This window comes from Diceros bicornis, chromosome 26 (assembly GCF_020826845.1).
Source record: "Diceros bicornis minor isolate mBicDic1 chromosome 26, mDicBic1.mat.cur, whole genome shotgun sequence".
Classification (NCBI taxonomy): Eukaryota; Metazoa; Chordata; class Mammalia; order Perissodactyla; family Rhinocerotidae; genus Diceros; species Diceros bicornis.
The window spans coordinates 25,073,060-25,094,957 of record NC_080765.1 but is presented as its reverse complement, the minus strand read 5'-3'; the positions used below and the strand labels follow the sequence as shown (position 1 = coordinate 25,094,957).

Here is a 21,898-nt window from a genome sequence, read left to right as displayed (position 1 = left end):
TCATTTTCTGCCCTGTGCTTCCTCAGCTGGGAAGAACATCCCCACCTAAATCAACAAGTTGTGCCCTCCAAATTCCAGTGAGCTGAAACAAAGCCATAACTCTCGCAGTTAACCAGGAACGTGCCTCCTATTTTGTGGAGGAAATTCCTGCTCCATGACCAATCTATTAGCCATCTCTTGCCAAGGCAGATGGTGACCTGAGAATTCTGTGCCTGCTTCCTGAGGACTGCCCACCATGCAGTGGCTGATGAGGTTCCGGGTCCTCTGGGGCATCCACAAATCCTGCCATGGGGGCTTCGTCCCTGCCCCTTGGCACCTGCGCTGCCAACCTTTATCAGGAGGTGAATCCCCAAGATGGAATGACCATGACACACCCGAGGAATTTAACTTTGCAAGTGATATACTGGATTATTGGACTCAAATGGAGAAGGTGAAGAGGCATCTGTGATCGGAGGTGAGAACAGGAGTGGCCTCACTGGCCTTATCTTGCTCCTAGTAGGCTGAGGGGCACAGAACCAAGAATAGCTTCTGCCTCAGCTTACCAGTGTCATAGATGAAACTTATGTTTTGGGGTTCAATTCTCAGCCTAGTGACTTCTTCACTTCTCTGATCCTCAGTGGTTTCATCTGTGAAATGGGGATAATCTCATTTAAGAAACAAGACAGCAGGTACACAGTCAGTGCTCCATAATTGTGAACAAGTACAAAGTTCTAATCACAAGGTCAACAAATTGATGTTAGTGTGAGTCTGTTAGTCTTCAACGAATGGGATTGTGAATCTAACTGGAATTCATCTCATCAAACTTGGGCTTGACTTCAGGCTACACTCAGAGGGAGGGGACAGACCACCTCATTGTGCACATGAGCATCTGACACATGTAGGTAAGTCATGTCATCCATCTTCCTGTGAGGATGGCATGTCCAACTGGCGTCCTCCCTATCAACTACCTATGGGAACATGGCTTTAGGGTATGTCCAGAGAAACCTGTCCCTGTGGCCTCTAAAGTTTACATATCTCTGCAGAAAAACTCAATTTCTTGGTTTGCCTTTTCCCCAGAGACAGACCGGGAGAGCAGCAGTGGTAACACTAGGACTTAGGGTAGACGATGGGTGGTGTTCCGGCTACTAAGTTCCAGCTGGTGATGTCCACCACCCAACACTGTCTTTGTACAGAAGAGAGAATTCGCCTGAGATGGAGTCAGAGATTTGGTATAATTTTTAAGTTTCCTATGAACGTGTTTTCATATGTTAGTACTCAAAGCTTATATGCCTTTCATGGGGGCTTCCTCCCCACCTCCTTTTTTTCCCTTCCTCTGAATTTCTGTAATAACCCCAAGGAAAATAGAGAGCATCTTTTATTTGCCGTGTCAACACTTTACATTTAATACTCTGATTAGATGAGTGCTTTTTTTTTTTTTTTTTATTTTTCCCCCAAAGCCCCAGTAGATAGTTGTATGTCATAACTGCACATCCTTCTAGTTGCTGTATGTGGGATGCGGCCTCAGCATGGCCAGAGAAGCGGTGCGTCGGTTCGCGCCCGGGATCCGAACCCAGGCCCCCAACAGCAGAGCGTGCGCACTTAACCGCTAAGGCACGGGGCCGGCCCAGATGAGTGCTTTTATTACCCCAGTTTCCAGATGAGGAAACTGAGGTTCCTAGGGTTTAAATAGCCTATAGAAATCACGTACCTAATAAGTGAAGGAGCAGAATTTGGGTCCAGGCTGTCTGATTCTGTAATCCATTACAATTATGCACTGCATAAGGACATTTTGGTCAATGACAGACCGCATATACAACGGTGGTCCTGTAAGATTAGTACCATATAGCCTAGGGATATAGTGGGCTATACCATCTAGGTTTGTTTAAATATACTCTATGATGTTTGCACAACGATGAAACCGCCTAACGGTGCATTTCTCAGAACTCAGAATAGTATGCTCATCGTTAAGCGATGGATGACTGTTTAACCTAGTCTCACAACTGATTATGCCAAAACATCTCTGCCTTCAGACGATAAACTGAGTTTCATTGCTGCCCAGACCAGAAATCTGGTTAAGACCTTTGGAATCATGGTATAGGCTGGAGAGGGAGAAGGTAGAGAGGAGGAAGTGATGCCATCACTTTTCCCTCATTTATCTTCATAAAGTCCTTATTAGTTAGTTCATGCATCAACCCATTTAGATAACCATCAAGTAAATTCCCCCAGAGAATGCCAGTTTTTGTTGGGTTTTATATCTCATTATCAGTCATGGTCAATTCCTCCATGTATCCAAATTTCTCCCACCCCCAGGATCCCCATCCCAATAATTTTCATTCTCACAACACTTCTGATCTGTCTGCTTCCATTTTTCCAATTGCCTTGATCATGGTCAGTGTCTTTCTAATGATACATGATGCCTGACACCTAGCAGTCCCTTGATAAATGTTTGTAGAATAAATTAATTTTGAAACTTACATTATAAGCACCATAGGTTTTATTGCTGCTCCTATGAAAGACCCCCCAGAGGGCATGCCACCACAGTCCACTCTGGCTTCCTGGACCTCCCCTTACAACTTAATGAACATCACCCAGAAGCTGATCCATGGCTAACACATTACAGCCCAACAACACAGCCCAAACCATAACAGATTGACAGAATTTATTTTGACTCACTTTTCAACACATTTTACCTGTAAAATGTAAGTTAGAAATCCAACATTTTTATGTGAAATCTTCTGATTATTTTTTTAGTCTTTCCAAAGAATTCATTATAAAACAAAAGAAAATGCATTGTAGACTAGACAACATAGGTCCATGGGTGGAATACAGTTGCTCATTCAGGCCACCAATTTATAACCCCTGACTGTCCTTGTAAATTAAACCCTATGTTACTCTGGGTTCCTAGAGGGAAATTAAACCCTATGTTACTCAACTTCAATTGATTCCTGGAGCAGCCTCTCAGATCTATTCAGGAGAGGTCACATTCATGTCCAGATTCATTCATTCTGTCTCCTTGATACTGTATTCATTCATTCAGCTAAGACTTGGTGAGCACCTCACATGTGCCAAGCATTATTGTAGATAATAGGAATAGAAAAGTAAGCAAAACATAGAACTCTTCATTTTCACTCTTTAGATAATGTACTTCCCCACTTCATGTCTTAGGAAAGATGAGTACAGCATCTGTGACACTAACTTCTGTTTGTTTTGGCAAAAAATCATGACATAAGCAAATTCTTCCTGCCAGTCTCTGATGCAATTTAACATTAAACATTGCTCAATAAATATAGTCAAATATGTATTAACCACAAAGATTAAAAAAAAAAACAGCTGAATGTCATGACCACATAATGTCTGGCTCTTTGTCCTATAATGTTTGCTCAAGGAAATTAACTTATATGCTGCCACACATTCCAAATGCCTTACTATTCAATATTCGTGTCTGCCTAGATTTCTTTGAGCCAATCAGTCTGTGTTCTGTGGCTCCTGAATTTAATTCTGTAATTTTACGTAAACAATTAGTAACAGTCCTAGGACCTATACAATTTTAAAGGGTCCTCATGTTCCTCTGAAACTATTAGACTTTTGTCCCAACATCCCATAAAGGACTCCTCCATGGTATTCACAAAGAGTCTAAATCTTTTGTAATTCTTATACACATGTAGTGTCATTGGCACTACAATGTAAGCTCCATGAGATCATGGAACTCTTGCTGTTTTGTTCACTGTTGTATCCCCAGAGTACAGAACATGCCTGGCACATTAACTATATGTTGAAAGAATCTAAATGCATGCAGACCCTGGACAGCAACACAAACAGCACAAGAAACACAACATGGGGGCCTGGCCATGACTTGGTTGTGTTTTGGCAAAGGGCTGTTTACTTTCTCATGGATGTATTGTAAACGTGCACGGGAAAATACAGGAAGCTTTGGCACAGGCAGCCCTGATGCAGAGAAGGCAACAGAGTTCAGGAATCAGAATTGGGCTTTGGGGCTTCTTATGTAAAAATCACGTCTCAAAGTGAACATTCATTCCTGTATGGCAGCAGTTGGTAGAGCTAAATGGTTGCTGCCCCCTTGGAAGATGTGTGGCTCTCCAGTTTGCCCCAGAGGAACCTGGCAGGCTTCTCTCATTTATGTTACTTGCCTGGTCCCTGTAGGCTCTGGGTTTCCGACCTCTGGTATAAAAACAAGATTATCCCAACTTATCTAAATATTAATGGAATAATACATATTATTTCCCAATTAAACATAATGCAAAAAGTTTTAACTACCAGACCTTTAGAGTAATCTTCCTTGGTAAATTCTTTTAAAGTCTGGGTATCAGTTAATTACTGGTTCATCCATGTGAGTTGATTCTCCATGACTATGTCTCCCAGTTTGACATATTATACTACATATTAGTCTTTTGGTGAGCCTGTAAGGAGTTCATCCATTTTTTATCAATGGCAATCTACAAAGGAATAGCATGCCATTTATCATTTTAAATTACATTTAAACTACTTTCTTTGTAAGTTAAATTACAATCAATCTTATATGTAGCCATATTTAAAATGAATAGTTTGGTCGTAATCTACATCCAGAAAATTTGATCGCTGCCCAATTTAGAAAAACAAATCATTCCCTTTATCCAAAGAAATAAAAGCCTCATCTCATCTTTAGATTTAATTTAACCCGGAAGTTCCTTATCATTCCTTATTTGTATCCCAGAGTTGTTTTTTATTTATTCATTCAATAAATATTGACCGAACATTTACAGTGTGCCAGGTGCTCTTCTAAGTGCTTTCGTAAAGAATTTAGAAGTTTATTACTATTTTCTTTTGTTGTTGTTTTATTGAGAAATAATTGACATATATCACTTTTCTTAAAAAACCAAAAAACATCAATTTTTCAAGTCAAACTCAACACACTTGTATGCATACCAAAAATTTTAGAAATAAAATCTAGGGTTTTCATTGTAGGAAAGCTTTTAGTAATAGACTTACTTTCTTGAATAGATACAAGCTTATTAAGATTTCAATTCTATCAGATTTGACAAGTTGTATTTTTTTTTAACCATAGTCATCTTATTTTTTTTCATTCTTTTTTTTTCTTTCTTGTGAAATTTTTGTTGTACATCAGTGTTTGTCAGTCACCATATAAATGCATCCCTTCACCCCTTGTGCCCGCCCCCCACGCCATTGCCCCTGGTAACCACCAAGCAGTTCTCTCTTTCTGTGTGTTGGTTTTTCTTCCACTTATGGGAGAAATCATGCAGTGTTTGTCTTTCTCTTTCTGGCTTATTTCGCTTAACAAAATACCCTCCAGGTCCATCCATGTTGTTGCAAATGGGACGATTTTGTCTTTTTTTATGGCTGAGTAGCATTCCACTGTGTGTGTGTGTGTGTGTGTGTGTACATATATACATTCATATACCACATCTTCTTTAGCCACTCATCCATTGAGGGACATCTGGGTTGCTTCCATGTTTGGCTATAGTGAATAATGCTGCAATGAACATAGGGGTGGGTAAGCCTCTTTGGATTGTTGATTTCAGATTCGTTGGGTAGATACCCAGCAGTGGGATAACTGGATCATAAGCTATTTCTATTTTTAATTTTTTGAGGAATCTCCATACTGATTTCCAAAGAGGCTGCACCCGTTTGCATTCCCACCAGCAATGAATTACGGTTCCCATTTCTAAACAGCTTCTCCAGCATTTGTTTTTTTTGTCTCGGTGATTATAGCCATTCTAATGGGTGTCAAGTGATATATTAGCATGGTTTCGATTTACATTTCCCTGATGATTAGTGATGTTGAACATCTTTTCATGTGTCTATTGGCCATCTGTATTTCTTCTTTGGAGAAGTGTCTGTTCGTTGCCTCTTTCCATTTTTTGATCAGGTTGTTTGTTTTTTTTTGTTGTTGAGTTGTGTGAGTTCATTATATATTATGGATATTAGTCCCTTTTTGGATATATAGTTTGCAAATATTTTTTCCCAGCTGGTAGGCTGCCTATTCATGTTGGTCCTGGTTTCATTTCCCTTGTAGAAGCTCTTTAATCTGATGAAGTCCCACTTGTTTATTTTTTCTTTTGTTTCCCTTGGCCAAGTAGACATGGAATTCGAAAAGATCACTTTGTGACCAATGATGAATAGTGTACTGCCTATATTTTCTTCCAGGAGTTTTATAGTTTCAGGTCTCACTTTCAGGTCTTTGATCCATGTTGAGTTAATTTTTGCATATGGCAAAAGAAGATGGTCTACTTTCATTCTTTTGTAAGTGGCTGTCCAGTTTTCCCAGCACCATTTATTGAAGAGACTTTCCTTTCTCCACTCCTTTGTCGAAGATTAGCTGTCCATAGATGTGAGGTTTTATTTCTGGTCTTTCAATTCTATTCCATTGATCTGTGTATCTGTTTTTGTACCAGTATGATGCTGTTTTAATTACTGTCACTTTCCAGGATGTTTTGAAGTCAGGTATTGTGATGCCTCCAGCTTTGTTCTTTTTTTCTCATGATTGCTTTAGCTATTCGGCGTCTTTTGTTGCCCCATATGAATTTTAGTATTTTTTGTTCTATTTCCGTGAAGAATGTCCTTGGGATTCTGGTTGGGATTGCACTGAATCTGTAGATTGCGTTAGGTAGTATGGACATTTCAACTATGTTTATTCTTCCAATCCAAGTGCATGGAATATTTTTCCATTTCTTTATGTCATCATTGATTTCACTCAATAATGTCTTATAGTTTTCATTGTACACGTCTTTCACTTCCTTGGTTAAATTTACTCCTAGATATTTTATTCTTTTTGTTGCAATTGTAAATGGGATTGTCTTCTTGAGTTCTCTTTCTGTTAGTTTGTTATTAGAGTATAGAAATGCAACTGATTTCTGTAAGTTGATTTTGTACCCTGCAACTTTGCTGTAGTTGTTGATTATTTCTAATAGGTTTCCAATGGATTCTTTAGGGTTTTCTATATATAATATCATGTCACCTGCAAACAACAAGAGTTTTACTGCTTCGTTGCCTATTTGGATTCCTTTTATTCCTTTTTCTTGCCTAATTGCTCTGGCCAGAAGCTCCAGTACTATGTTGAATAAGAGTGGGGAGAGTGGGCACCCTTGTCTTGTTCCTGTTTTCAGAGAGAGAGCTTTCAGTGTTTCCCCATTGAGTATGATGTTGGCTGTGGGTTTATCATATACAGCCTTTATTATACTAAGGTACTTTCCTTCTATACCCATTTTTTGAGAGTTTTTATCATGAATGGATGTTGGATCTTGTCAAATGTCTTCTCTTCATCTATAGAGATGATCATATGGTTTTTATTCCTTGTTTTGTTAATGTGGTGTATCACATTGATTGATTTGCAGATGTTGAACCATCCCTGTGTCTGTGGTATCAATCCCATTTGATCATGGTGTATGATGTTTTTAATGTATTACTGTATTTGGTTTGCCAATATTTTGTTGAGGATTCTTTCATCTATGTTCATCTGGGATAATTGTCTGTAGTTTTCCTTCCTAGTATTGTCTTTGTCTGGCTTTGGTATCAGGGTGATGTTGGCCTTGTAGAATGTGTTGGGAAGTGTTCCATCTTCCTCTGTTTTTTGGAATAGTTTGAGAGGAATAGGTATTAAATCTTTGAATTTGGTAAAATTCTCCAGAGAAGCCATCTGGTCCTGGACTTTTATTTTTGGGGAGGTTTTTGATTACTGTTTCAATCTCTTTACTTGTGATTGGTCTATTCAGGTTCTCTATTTCTTTTTGATTCAGTTTTGGGAGGTTGTATGAGTCTAAGAATTTATCTGTTCCTTCTAGATTGTCCAATTTGTTGGCATATGGTTTTTCATAGTATTCTCTTATAATCTTTGATATTTCTGTAGTATCTGTGGTAATTTCTCCTGTTTCATTTCTAATTTTACTTATTTGAGCCTTCTCTTTTTTCTTGGTGAGTCTGGCTAAGGGTTTGTCAATTTTGTTTATCTTCTCAAAGAACCAGCTCTTTGTTTCATTTATCCTTTCTATGGTTTTGGTTTTGATTTCATTTATTTCTGCTCTGATATTTATTATTTCCCTCCTTCTGCTGACTTTGGGCTTTGTTTGTTCTTCTTTTTCTAATTCTCTTAGGTATAGTTTGAGGTTGCTTATTTGAGCTTTCTCTTGTTTGTTAAGGTGGGCATGTATTGCTATGAGTTTCCCTCTCAGGACTGCTTTTGCTGCATCCCATATGAGTTGGTACAATGTATTTTCATTTTCATTTGTCTCCAGATATGATTTTATTTCTCCTTTCATTTCATCAATGATCCATTTGTTGTTCAGTAGCATGTTGTTTAGTCTCCACATCTTTGTCACTTTCCCGGTGTTTTTCTTGTGGTTGATTTCTAGCTTCATGGTGTTATAGTCAGAAAAGATGCTTTTTATGATTTCAATTTTCTTAAATTTATGGAGGCATGCCTTGTTTCCCAGCATGTGGTCTATTCTTGAGAATGTTCCATGTGTGCTTGAGAAGAATGTGTAATCTGCTGTGTTTGGATAGAGTGCTCTATCTACATGTATTAAGTCTATCTCGTCAAGTTTTTCAGTTAAGTCCATCATTTCCTTGTTGACTTTCTGTCTGGATGATCTATCCATCGATGTAAGTGGAGTGTTAAGATCCTCTACTATTATTATGTTGTTATTAGTATCTCCTTTTAGGTTTGTTAATAGTTGCTTTATGTACTTTGGGGCTCCTGTGTTGGGTGCATATATATTTATAAGTGATATGTCTTCTTGGTGGAGTGTCCTCTTTTATCATTATATAGTGCCCCTCTTTGTCTCTCATGACCTGTTTTATCTTAACAGTCAACTTTGTCTGATATAAGTATGGCAACACCTGCTCTCTTTTGTTTGCCATTAGCTTGGAGTATTGTCTTCTATTCGTTTACTCTGAGCCTGTATTTGTCTTTAGAGCTGAGATGTGTTTCCTGGAGGCAGCATATGGTTGGATCTTGTTTTTTAATCCACCACACCACTCTATGTCTTTTGACTGGAGAGTTCAGTCCATTTACATTTAGGGTAATTATTGATATATGAAGGCTTAATGTTGCTATTTTATGGCTCATTTTCTGGTTCTTTTGCATTTCCTTTGTTTCTCTCCCCATGTGTTTCAGAATACCAATTCAGTTTTGTAGTTCTCCTAGTTTTCTCTTTATTTATTGTGTGTGACTCTGTTCTGATTATTTGGTTAGTGGTTACCACAAGGTTTGTATAAAAAATCTCATGGATGTGATAGTCCATTTTTTGATGGCTTTTTTTTCTCTTAGACTAAGTAGATTCAATCCTCTTCCTCGTCCCCTTCTAAGTTATTGTTGTCATGTCTTATTCCATCTTGCGTTGTGAGTTAGTCTTTAAAGTGATGAGACTATAAGTTATTTTTGGTGTCTCCCTTTCCTTGATCCTTGGTTTTATAATTAACTCTTTGCTAATCTATTCTGATAGAGAGCTGCAATTTTTCTGGTTTTGTTGCCCTATCTTCCTCCTTATTCAAAACTTTGTATCCTCTTTCTCTTTTTTTTCTCAAACATGAGGGCCTTCTTGAGTATTTCTTGTAGTGGGGGTCTTGTGGCAATGAATTCCCTTAGCTTTTGTTTATCAGGGATAGTTTATTATTTCTCCATCATATCTGAAGGATATTTTCTCCTATGTCATTCCACTCTCTCCTAGCCTGTAAAGTTTCTGTTGAGAAATCGTCTGTAAGCCTGATAGGAATTCCTCTGTACGTTATTTATTTGTTTTTTTGTCTAGCTGCCCTTAGTACTTTTTCTTTGTTGTTGACTTTTGCCAGCTTTACTACTATATGCCTTGGAGAGGGTCTTTTCATGTTGATATATTTAGGATATCTATTGATTTCATTCACTGGTATTTCCAGCTCCTTCCCCAGGTTTGGGAAGTTCTCAGCTATTATTTCTTTGAACAAGCTCTCTGCTCCTTTTTCCCTTTCTTCTCCTTTTGGAATACCTATAATCCTTGTATTGGATTTCCTAATTGAGTCGGATATTTCTTGGGGAGTTTCTCCATTTCCTTTTAGTCTTAGTTCTCTCTCCTCCTCCATCTGGAGCATTTCTGCATTGCTGTCCTCAGTATTGCTAATTCTTTCCTCCTTATTGTCACCTCTGTTGCTTAAGGCTTCTAGATTTGTGTTTAGCTCCTCTATTGTGTTTTTCATTTCTAAGATTTCTGATTGGTTTTTCTTTATTGTTTTAATCTCTTTTGGGAAGAAATTCCTGATTTCATTGAATTGTCTATCTGTGTTTGATTGTATTTCATTTAGCTTTTTTATGATAGCTGTTTTGAATTCTCTGTCATTAAAGTTATACATTTCTGTGCTTTCAGGGTTGATTTCTGGGTGCTTGTCATTTTCCTTTTGGTCTGGAGATTTAATATATGTTTGCATAGTGCCTGTCAGTATTAACTTATTTTTCCTCATAGTGAAAATATCTGGTTGCAGTTTCCTCTTGTCGCCGCTGGCTGGGGGTTAAGACCTGTGTATTCTGTGCCCAAGTCCATCCATGGATGTTCTGGTTGGCCTGCAGCTGAGCTGGGGCATGGCGGAGCTGAAGCATGGCTGAGCTGAAGTGCGGCTGAGCAGAGGCTGCTGGGGCTAGAGTGCAGGAACAACTGGAGTTGAAGTGTGGGAACAGCTGAGACTGGAGCATAGCTAGGCTGAAGCACCTGGGGCTCAGATGTGGGTGTGCTGAAGAAGCTGGAGCTGAAAGGTGGCCCAGCTTCAGTGCGGTTGAGCAGAAGCAGCTGGAGCTGGAGTGCAGGAAATGCTGGAGCTGGGGTGTGGCTGGGTTGATGCAGCTAGAGTTGGAGTATGGCTGGGTTGAGGCAGCTGCAACTGAAGTGCAGCTGGGCCGAAGAAGCAGGAGCTGGAGCACTGCTGGGCTGAACAAGCTGTGACTGGAGTGCAGCTGGGCTGAAGTAGCTGGCACCAAGTCAGCTGGAGCCTGAGCGTGGCCACACCAAAGCAGCTGGAGCTGGGGGGTGGTCGAGCTGAAGGAGCTAGGAGCAGGGCATGGTTGAGCTGAAGGAGCTGTGGCCAGGGCGCCATTGAGCCCACGCAGCTGGGGCCATGGCGCAGTTGTGCTGGGGCAGCTGGGGCCTGGGCACAGTCAGGCCTGAGTCACTGGGGCTGGGGCGCCAAGGAGCCAGAGCTGTTGTGGCCGGGGCATAGGCACACTGGAGCCGCTGTGGCCAGGGTGCAGGCGGGCTGCTGCCGTTGGTGCCTGGGCACCAGGGTCCACCACCTCTGGGGCCAGGGCTCTGGGGAGCCACTGCCTCTGGTGCTGGGGACGGGCACCCTGCTGCTGCTGGGGGGACTGGGGCACTGGGTGGTCACCACTGCTAGGGCCGGGGTGTGGGTGTGCCACCGCCACTGGTGCCTGGATGCTGGGGGGCTGCTACCTCTGGGGCTGAGGCACCCGCTAGGGCCAGGGTGCAGGTGCGCCACTGCCACTGGTGCCAGGGCTCCGGGAAGCCACGGCCTCTAGTGCCGGGGTGTGGGAGCACTGGTGCCACTGGTGGCACCAGGGTGCTGGGGGCTTGCTGCTGATATGGCCAGGGCATAGGCGCACCACCACCACTGGTGCCTGGGCACATGGGGACCGCTGCCTCTGGGGTCTGGGTGTGGGCACGCCACCTCCACTGGCACGGGGGCTGGAGTTGAGCTGAAGCTCTGCTGAGCTGAGGCTTCAGGGCCGCTGTGCTGAAGCACCAGGCGGGCAGGGTGGAGGGACGCTTACTTTGCCTCCCCAATCCCAGATGTTTCTCGCTTCACTGTCACTCTCTGCTCTCCTGAAGGGCTAGCTTGTCGAAAGTACCCTCACGACAAGGGGGAAGCAATTCCCCACGGGCTGTGAGGGATCTTGGAGAGCACTGGTTTTCTTGTGGAGGGCTGCCCCTCCCCCCTCCCTGAGAGCTGCGTGGTCTCAGTCTCAGGTTTGCTGTCCTTTGGGAGTGAGGGGAGCTCCTCTTACCTCCTTCCACTTCCTCTGGGGATTCCAGCACCTCAGTCCTCGGGTGTACAGCTGCGTGAGTGCCTCAGACGTCCCTTGTGTTGTGTTAATAACTTCTGTTGGAATGTGAATGTCCTTTTTGTTGTGTCTTAGACAGGGAGAGTTCAATAGGGGAAGCTCACTCAGCCATGATGCCGACATCACTCTTCAAGTTGTATTTTTTTCCTTTGAACAATTTGTCCATTTCATCCAAATTGTCAGATTTAATGACATAAAGTTATTTATAATTTTGTCTTATTGCTGTTTTAATGTCTGTAAGAATTGTAATAATGTATACTTTTCATTCCTGATATTGTTAATATGTTCCCTATTTTTCTCTTGATATGTCTTTCTAAGAGTTTATCAATTTTATTAATCTTTTCAAAACCAGCTTTTACTGGTATTCTCTATTGTGTATTTGTTTTCCATTTCATTGATGCATGCTCTTATCTTTATTATTTCTTTTCTTCTACTTTCCTTGGATTTGATTTGTTGGTATTTTTTTAGCTTCTCGAGATGGAAGCTTACATGCTTACCCTTCAGCCTTCCTTCTTTTCTAATAGATGCATTTAAAAATTTAAATTTCCCACTAAGCACTTCTTTCAGGTGCATTACACAAATTTTGATGTCATATTTTAGTAACACTCAGTTCAAAATATTTTCGATTTGCCTTTTTGATTCTTCTCTGACCCATAGATTATATAGAAGTGTATTGATTAGTTTCCAGACAGTGGGGGTGCATTTCTCGTTGTCTTATTGTTGATGATTTCTAGCTTAATTTCATTATGGTCAGAAAACATACTCTATTTTAATCTTTTGAGATTGGTAAATGTTCCAAATGCAACGGAAAATAATGTGAATTATATCACAGTTGGGGAAAAGTGTTTTATCTATGTCAACTAGGACTTAAATTTTCTCAGTCTGTCATATTCTATCATTAATTTACAGAAATCATGAAATTTCAACTTGTGTTTCATTTTAATTAATACTGAGGCAAACTCTTTCTATAGACAATAAACTCTTGTGTGTTTTAATATTCAGAAAGAATCTTCTCACTCATGAATCACCGAAGTATTTGATAAGCCTTTCAATTTTCCTTTTTCAAAGTATATTTTAGTTAGAGATTAGCAAGGAGTAGCTATGTAGGTTTTTGTTTATTTAAATCAACTATATTGATGTATGACTTACATAGAATAAAATGCACACATTTTAAGTGTAAAGTTTAATGAGTTTTAGAACATTTTATCACCTCAAAAGTTTCGTTTTGTCCTTTCCCAGTCAGTACCCACCCATCCCCACCCCGAGTCTGAGGCAACGACTGATTTGCTGTCACTAGAAATTATATTTCTCTCCCCTGAGTTTCATGGAAATGAAATAACACAGGATGCATCCTTTTGTGTCTGGTTTCTTTTACTCAGAATCTCAGCATAGTGTTTTTGAGATTCATCCACGTTGCTTTGTGTATTAGTTGGTCATTTATTTTTATTGCTGAGTTGCTTACTCAACATTTTATCTTTTAAAATGATTTCTTGATTTTCCTTGGCTTCAAATCTCACTGCATGAAACTTTAAATTTCAAATCCAGTGTAAGGGTTGTATTTTTTCTTCCACCCTTCTCTTAATATCACATTATCAGATTACTCCTTAGCACAAAAGTCCATAACTGCTTAAACAATATCTTCTTTAAGTTGTGAAAGTTAAGGGCTAAAATACTGTCTGAATTTTGAGCAATAACAGTTGTTTTCTACCTTGATATGCCGGCTCTTCCATCATTTTTTAAACTCCTACAGGAACATTCCCTGCTCTGCTCCCCTTATAGAAACAGTGCACACCAGTCATTTACACTTGCTAATATTCTTTAATCTGTTGGGCAAGGATTTTTTTCATAGCACTGATGTTTTCATAGATATGAATACATATATATGTATATACATATATATTAATCTTATCTCAAATGATACTTTCTTTTGTTCCAATCATCTGAGTCAAAGGTAGTAGGGTCATGTTTGTACATATGCAGAAAACGTTCCTGGAAGAATATGCACCAAACAGTTTTCAGTGTTAACATTCAGGGAGTGAAGATGTGATGAGAAATTTGAAGAAATTTTTCTGTTTCTAAGAAATTTTCCGCTCATAAGCCTCTGCATTGCCTGAATTTTTACTCTGAACATGTTTTGTTTTGGGAATAAAAAAAAATGAAATCTTTTAAAAAAAAACATGCTCATTATAGAAAATGTGGAGAAAATAAGAAAGTTGATTTAAACAAGAAAACAAAAATTGACCATAAATATTAAAAACCATTTACATATGTGTGTATATGTGTGTCTTGTTCACCATTACATCCTTTTGGTCTAAGAACATGATGGCCTCTAAAAACATTTGGCCTCAGAAATAATGAGAACTTGGAAATGTTTAATGAAGGAATGAATATTACTATATAAACTTGGATTATAATGTAAATATGGTTTTTCTTTTTTTTCTTTTCTTTTTTGGTGAGGAAGATTGGCCCTGAGCTAACATCCACTGCCAATCTTCCTATATTTGCTGAGGAAGATTAGCCCTGAGCCAACATCTGTGCCTGTCTTCCTCCACTTTGTGTGTGGGACGCTGCCACAGCATCACCCGATGAACAGTGTGTAGGTCCGCACCCAGGATGATAAACCTGCAAATCCCGGTTCTGCCAAAGTGGAGTGTGCAAACCCAACTACCACGCCACCGGGCCTGCCCTGGTCTTGCTTTTTAAAATTGATATTATATTCTGGGCATTTTTTATTGCAGGAACATTTCTGAGAGTTTTTTTTTTATGGGTTTTATCATATTCTATCATTTTGTAGACAGCATACAATTTGATCCTGTTCTTTTTATTGATTCTGCCAATATTTGTATTTTGATTGGGAAATTTAGTCCACTTACATTTAAAGTAGTTACTGATAGGGAAGGACTTACTATTGCCATATTATTAATTGTTTTCTTGATGTCATAGCTTTTTTTTGTCTCTTATTCCCTCTTTTACTGCCTTCTTTTGTGCTTGGTTGATTTTTTGTAGTGATATGTTTTGATGCTCTTCTCATTTCCTTTTGTATTGTATATATTACATATAATATCCTAAAGTTATAACAATCTACTTTAAGCTAATAACAACTTAACTTCATCCACATACAAAAATCTATTCCTTTCCAGTTCCATCTCACCTCTCCACTTCATGTTATTGGTGTCACAGATTACATCTTTATATATTGTGTACCCATTAACATAGATTTATAATTATTTTTATGCTTTCATCTTTTAAATTTTGTTACAGAAGAAAAACCAGAGTTATGCATAAAAATTACAATAATAGTGGTTTTTATATTTGTCCATGTTTTTACTTTTATCCAAGAACTTCCTATTTTCACATTTGAGTTACTCTGTACTGTCCTTTCATTTCAACTTGAGGACTCCTTTTAGCATTTCTTACAGAGAAAGTCTAGTGGAAATGAACTCCCTTAATTTGGTTATCTGGGAATGTCCTAATTTCTCCCTTATCTTCAAAGGATAAGTTTGCTGGATATAAAATTCTTGGTTAACAGTTTTTTTTCCCCCTCAGCACTTTAAATATATCATCCCACTGCCTTCTGGTCTGCAATCCACTGATAATCTTATTAAGCATTTCTTATACATGACTTTTCTCTTGCTGCTGTCAAGAGCCTCTCTTTGGCTTTGGCTTTTATCATTTGATTATAATGTGTCTCTGTGTGGATCTCTTTGTGTCTTCCTACTTAGAGTTCATTGAGACTCTTGTATGTGTATATCCAGGTCTTTACTCAAATTTGGGAAGGTTTCAGCCATCATTTCTTCAGATAAGCTCTATGTCCCTCTTTCTATCTTTCTTCTTCCTCTTTGACTCTCATAATGTGTATATTTGTCTACTTGCGATTGTTCCGTAAATCCCGTAGGCTCTATTCACTTTTCTTCATTTGTTTTCTTTTTGCTCCTCAGACTCCATAATTTCAAATGACTTGTTTTAAAGTTTACTGATTCTTTCTTCTGCCAATTTGAGTCTGCTGTGGAACCCCTCTAGTAAGGTTTTTTATTTCAGTTACTGTATTTTTCAGCATTTCTGTTTGGTTCTTTTCTGTAATTTCCATCTCTTTGTTCATCATCTCATTTTGTTCATATATCATTTTCCTGATTTGCTTTAGTTCTTTGTTGGTGTTTTCCTTTAGGTCTTTCAGCATATATAAGATGGTCATTTAAAAGTCTTTGTCTAGTAACTGAAGGCTGTGTTTCTTTAGGGTCAGTTTCTAGAGATTTATTTTGTTCCTTTGAATGGGCCATATTTTCATGTTTCTTTGTAGGCCTTGTGATCTTTTGTTGAAAATTGGACGTCTGAAAAAAGGAGCCCCCTCTCTCAGTCTGTGAAGATTGGCTCCATGTGGGGGAAGACCTTCAGTAGTTTTCTCAGTGTGAAAACTTAAGGCCTTCTCAGGTCTTTTCTGGCATGTTTCTTTCCTGGGCCTGTGCGTGTTCTTTTTTCCAATTTTCCCGTACACATGGCTGATCTTATATACCTTAATTTCCATAAAAGTCTCATCCTTGCTTCTTCTTGGGGCCTTAGATGTTCTATTGTATTCCTCTGCCTGCAGTTTGTTGCCCCTAAGTGGCTACAGGTCTACAGTCTTCACACACCATGGCATCTGCCAGTGCTTCCAGAGACCTTCAACCTGATATTCAAACTATGCCACCCTTCCCATCTGAGCACCAAGTCAGACGAGACAGAAACCAGTCCCTCAGGCAGCCCCCAGACAAGCCGGAATGTTGCAAACAAGTTACACAATTTTCCTTCTGTCCCAGGGAGGGGCTTGGAATTGGGTGGCTTCCTCCTGACTGTGCTGTGCCACATCAGAGAGGGGGTGGTGCAAGAGTAGGCAAAAACATCACAAAATGTCCTACCATTTTGAGTATGGCTCTTATTGTTTGGGCATTTGTTGGTTGCTGCAGACCTTCGACTATTTCAAGAGCTCCCATAAAACCATTTTAGTCTGTTGTTTACTTGATGTTTCTCTGAAGGAATGAGGGCCTGGAGCTTCCTAGTCTGCCTTCTTGCTGACTTCACCTCTAGAAGTAATTTATTTAAAAATATTCCCCCAAATATTCAGGAACTAAATGAGCCTATTTTATTTTATTGTGTAGCAATAATAATAATAGTAATATTTATTGAGCACCTACTTGATCCAGGCACTGCTTTGTACACTTTATTCATTTAAATAGCTCATTTAAACTTTACTACCTTCTAGGTAGTATTATTGTTGCCATTTCATAGATGAGAAAACTGAGGCATAGAGGGGAACCCACTGTCTATATGGAACTAAGACAGACACATGGGGGAATGGAGCTTTAAGTCTTCAATAGGAGACATGAAGGTTATTCATGGTTTTATGTGACTTGAGAGGAGGTGGCTACAGTAGGCCAGAAGAACTTGGTTGCATCACACCCACTCCTAACTTCTCTTGGCTCTTTAGTTGCTTTAAAATTGGGTCTCAGTGCTTGAGCTGTGCTCATACTGGAATATGACTATGGCAGTGGATTGGCCAAATAAGTGCCCTTTTCCTTTGAAGCAGGAAGTAACACATGGTGTATGATCTTGACCAGGAGGGCAAGAGAGGTCCAAACCCAGCCCTGTGGTGAGTGAATAACCAAGGGGATGAACTGAAGTGGAGTTTCAGAGAGATGGCAGACTTAACCCGCCATGCGGCCAACGTCTTCACGCAGACCTGTGGCCTGCAGCAGGGAGACCGTCTAGCCTTGATTCTGCCTCGAGTGCCTGAGTGGTGGCTGGTGACTGTGGGCTGCATCCGAACAGGTCAGTGACTCAGAGAGACCCCAATAGACCTTAGGGCTGGCCTAGAGTCAAGTGGTCCTGGAATATTAGGTGCTTTCTCTTCCCCTACCTTCTTTCTTCTTCACAGTCTTTCTCTTTCTCAGACTCCCTCATGTATTCTTTTGTCCTTTGTCACTCACTCTCCCTCACACTCATCCACTCTCAAACACAATGTCGTAATTCTCTCCCATTCACACACACACACACACACACACACACACACACACTTTCTTTTGTACAGTCTCAGACATTACTACTTTCTTTTAAAGATTCATCAATTGTTAACATTTTGTCATATTTAAGCCCCCTTCCTCACTGAATCATGTAAGAATCAGTTGCAGACATTGTGATATCCATAAATACCAGAAAAATACCCATAAGCACTGGAGTATGTATCTGCTAAGGTCCAAGACATTCCCCTCACGTAAACACAACAGAGTTATCACACAAGAAGTTTAACACTGATACAATATAGTTACTGATATACATGCATAGTCAAAATTCCTCAATTGTCCCAGTAATGCCCTTTATAGCCTTTTTTTTCTTTAAATCCAAAATCTAATCAAGGATCATGCATTGCATTTAGTTGTCATGTCTCTTCAGTCTCTAATATAGAATGGTTCCCTAGCCTTTGCTGCATGACAATGACATTTTTGAAATATCTAAGCCAGCTGTTTTACAGAATGTCTCTCAGAATTTGTATTTCTGACTCTTCCTTTATGATTATATTCAGGATAAGCATTTTTAGCAGAAATAGTAGATGGGCAATCTTGTGTCTTTCTCAGTGCATCACATCAGGGGGTATATGAGTTGGTTTGTCCCACCACCAGTGATATCGTTGTATCACTCTGGTAAGGTGGTACCCACTTTTGTAAAGGCAATTTTCCCCTTGCAATTTCCCCTTGCGATTAATAAGTAATCTGTGGTGTAATACTTAGGAGACTGTGTGAATATCTCTTTCCCCAACAGTCTTTCACCCTGTGGTGTGAGTATCCATTGATGATTCTTGACGGAATTGACTATTATTATGGTGGTTTTATATGAGGATTTTCTATTTATATCATTCCCTCTACATTTGTTAGTTAGCATTTTTCTGTCGAGATTTTCTTTCCCCTTTTAAATACCTATCAATTTAGCTATATAATTTGGAATCAGTCTGGGATTCATGGATTTTTTAAATCACTTCGGTTATTCTATGCATGCTCATACAACAATCCATCATGCTCCTGCTCATATTTGTCTCTCTCTCTCTCTCACTCATATTCTCTCACAAATAAAATAGTTGGTTAATCAATCAAGGTCATGTGGAATCAAGAACTTGTAGCAACGACAGAGGGAGCATAGAGAAACCGTGTCATCTGTAGATCTAAGAGAAGGCCCATGGGAAATCCAAGACATGAGCAGAGCACCCTGGGATGTGCAGAATTACAGAGGAGTAGAAGCAAAGGAAGGGAATTCCGTGAATGGGCATCGCACATGCAAAAGCTTAGAGTCAGGCGTAGCCTAGGTGAGAATGGCCATTTTGAAATAGAGATTAGAGTTGTGGGAGAGAAAGGTGGAGAGTGGGCAGCACCTTCAATGTCAGGAAGGAGAGTGTGGTGCTTTCCTGGAGAGAGGGCACAGGTGTTAGTGCAGAGAAGTGTGGTGGGGAAAAGTCAGTGCTCTGTGGAACTTAAGCAGGTAATAATATGAAAGATGGGTGGCTGGAAGATTCAGGACAGGGCATCTGGTGGAGAGATTAGAATCCAATAGGAGCACACAAAGGCTTGACCTAATTGTTGGTGATGGAAGATGGAGAGGAAGAGAGGAAAGTTCAAAGGACAATGAGGTTAAATTTGGATATGAGAAATGAAGGAAAGAGAAGAGATTCAAGATGACAACAGGGAACTGACAGAGAGGGAAGTGAGAGGAGAAAGACGGGGATGGGGATGTGCTAGTCCTGATGTCAGGGACACTGTCCTACTTGCACCTGTATTCCCAGATCCCATGTGAAATTGTGTAAAGTAGGGTCCATCTGTCTACCAGCTGGATCCATCTAGTGTAGGAAAGGTGAGGGCAGCATTTTCACACTTTAATGTGCATGGGAATCACTTGGGCATCTTGTTAAAATGCAGATTCTAATTCAATAGGTTTGAGGTGGGGTGTGAGATTCTGTGTATCAGTTGGTGGTCTGCAGACTGTACTTTGCAAGCAAGAGGTTAGGGGATTTCTATGCAGACAATGCAGACCTGAAGCCCATGGTTGTGAAAGAGAAACTAAGACAAACTTTTCCTTTCTCATCCCCAGGGATTGTCTTCATGCCAGGGACCACCCTACTGAAGGCCAAGGACATTCTCTACCGACTACAAGTGTCTAAAGCCAAGGGCATCGTAACCACTGATACCCTTGCCCCAGAGGTGGACTCTATGGCTTCTGAGTGTCCCACCCTGCAAATCAAGTTCCTGGTGTCTGACCACAGCCGTAAAGGGTGGCTGGACTTCCGATCACTGATTGAGTGAGTTTCTGGTCTGATGAATGTGCTTTCTGAGGAATGGCGGGAGAAGGCCCTCCACTCCCAAGTGCTGGTAGACGAGCAGCCAGTGGTGGGAAGCTCACCAGGTCTAAGGCCAGAAAACTTCTCTTCCCGGCTATGCCACTGCCTTGCTGTGTGACCCTGGGCTGGTTCCTTCTCCTCTCTTGGCTGTGGTTGCTTTATCTGTAATATAAGGAAATTGAACTTCTGTGCTTCTCTCACTAAAGTATAATCACCCTGGGACTGTGCAAAGGAGATGTCTAAAGTCGGATGGTTATTGTGTTACATCTTCCTTGTAGATAGGAAATCTAAAATATTTTTTTATATAAGAAATAAATATATGAAGAAGTTGGATGAAAGATTAAAATGAATTTTTAAGATGAAACTGGAGACTGCAAGGAAAATTGAGGCTGTGGCTGGCAGGAAGCTTTGGGAGCAAACACTCCATCTCCCAGGGGCTGAGTGCCTTTAGGGACATTGCAGGAAAAGTTAGGGAAGTGTTGGCAGTTAGGAAGACTCCCTTCCACCTCCAAAACTCTGATTCTGTGAGCCTTCCGGCACTTTTCATATCACACACACAAACCACACTGGGTCTGCTTTCCTGAGGCAACCCCTCAGTTTTTAAAGCTCTTTACTTCAACTCCCAAAGGCAAACATTACAGTGAATTCACATCTTATTCTAGATTCTGAAGTCAAAGAATTAAATGAAATAGTTAAATAGAGAATACTTTTTGAAAATTCCTTAAATTGACCAGTCAGTATGGTCTTGCCTTCTCAGCAAGACCAGTGGAGCTATTGTTTCCTCCAGCACTGGGATGATTTGCAGTTCTTTGACTGAACACCGTAGGAGGCTGGGATTTACCCTCATAGATGCCCCAAGAGACTCCCAGTCTAGGAGAAGAGCCCGGGAATCCAGGCTGACTGCAGGAACTGCAGGTTCTATCTGTCATCTCAGGCTCATGCCAGGGCAGATGCACAGATGTGTTTCTTTCACTCTCACTCTCCCTCACGTTCTCTTCCCACCCCTCATCACCATGGTTATGGAGTTAAATTTTTTGATTTCTCCTTTGATTTCTTCATTCATTCAATTGTTGTTCAGTAGCATTTTGTTTAATGTCCACATATTTGTGACTTTTCCAGGTTTCTTCTTGTAGTTGATTTTTAGCTTCATACAATTGTGGTAAGAAAAGATGCTTGGTATTATTTCAGTCTTCTTAAATTTATTGAGACTGGTTTTGTGGCCTAGTATGTGATCTATCCTGGAGAATGTTCCATGTGCATTTGAAAAGAATGTGTATCCTGCGGTTTTTGGATGGAATATTCTGTATATATCTACTAAGTCCATCTGGTCTAATGTGTCATTTAAGGCCACTGATTCTTTATTAATCTTCTGTATGGATTATCTATCCATTGATATAAGTGGAGTGTTAAAGTCCCCTACTATTATGTGTTACTGTCTATTTCTCCTTTTATGTCTGTTAATAATTACTTTATATATTTAGGGGCTCCTGTGTTGGTTGCATGGATATTTACAG

At 40.1% G+C, this 21,898-nt stretch overlaps 2 pseudogenes; both read left to right on the top strand.

The window, feature by feature from the left end:
* The window catches only part of LOC131421987 (acyl-coenzyme A synthetase ACSM2A, mitochondrial-like), a 74,264-nt pseudogene that overhangs the window by 42,875 nt on the left and 9,491 nt on the right, over positions 1 to 21,898 (top strand).
* Positions 236 to 20,391, top strand: LOC131422492 (acyl-coenzyme A synthetase ACSM1, mitochondrial-like; annotated as a pseudogene).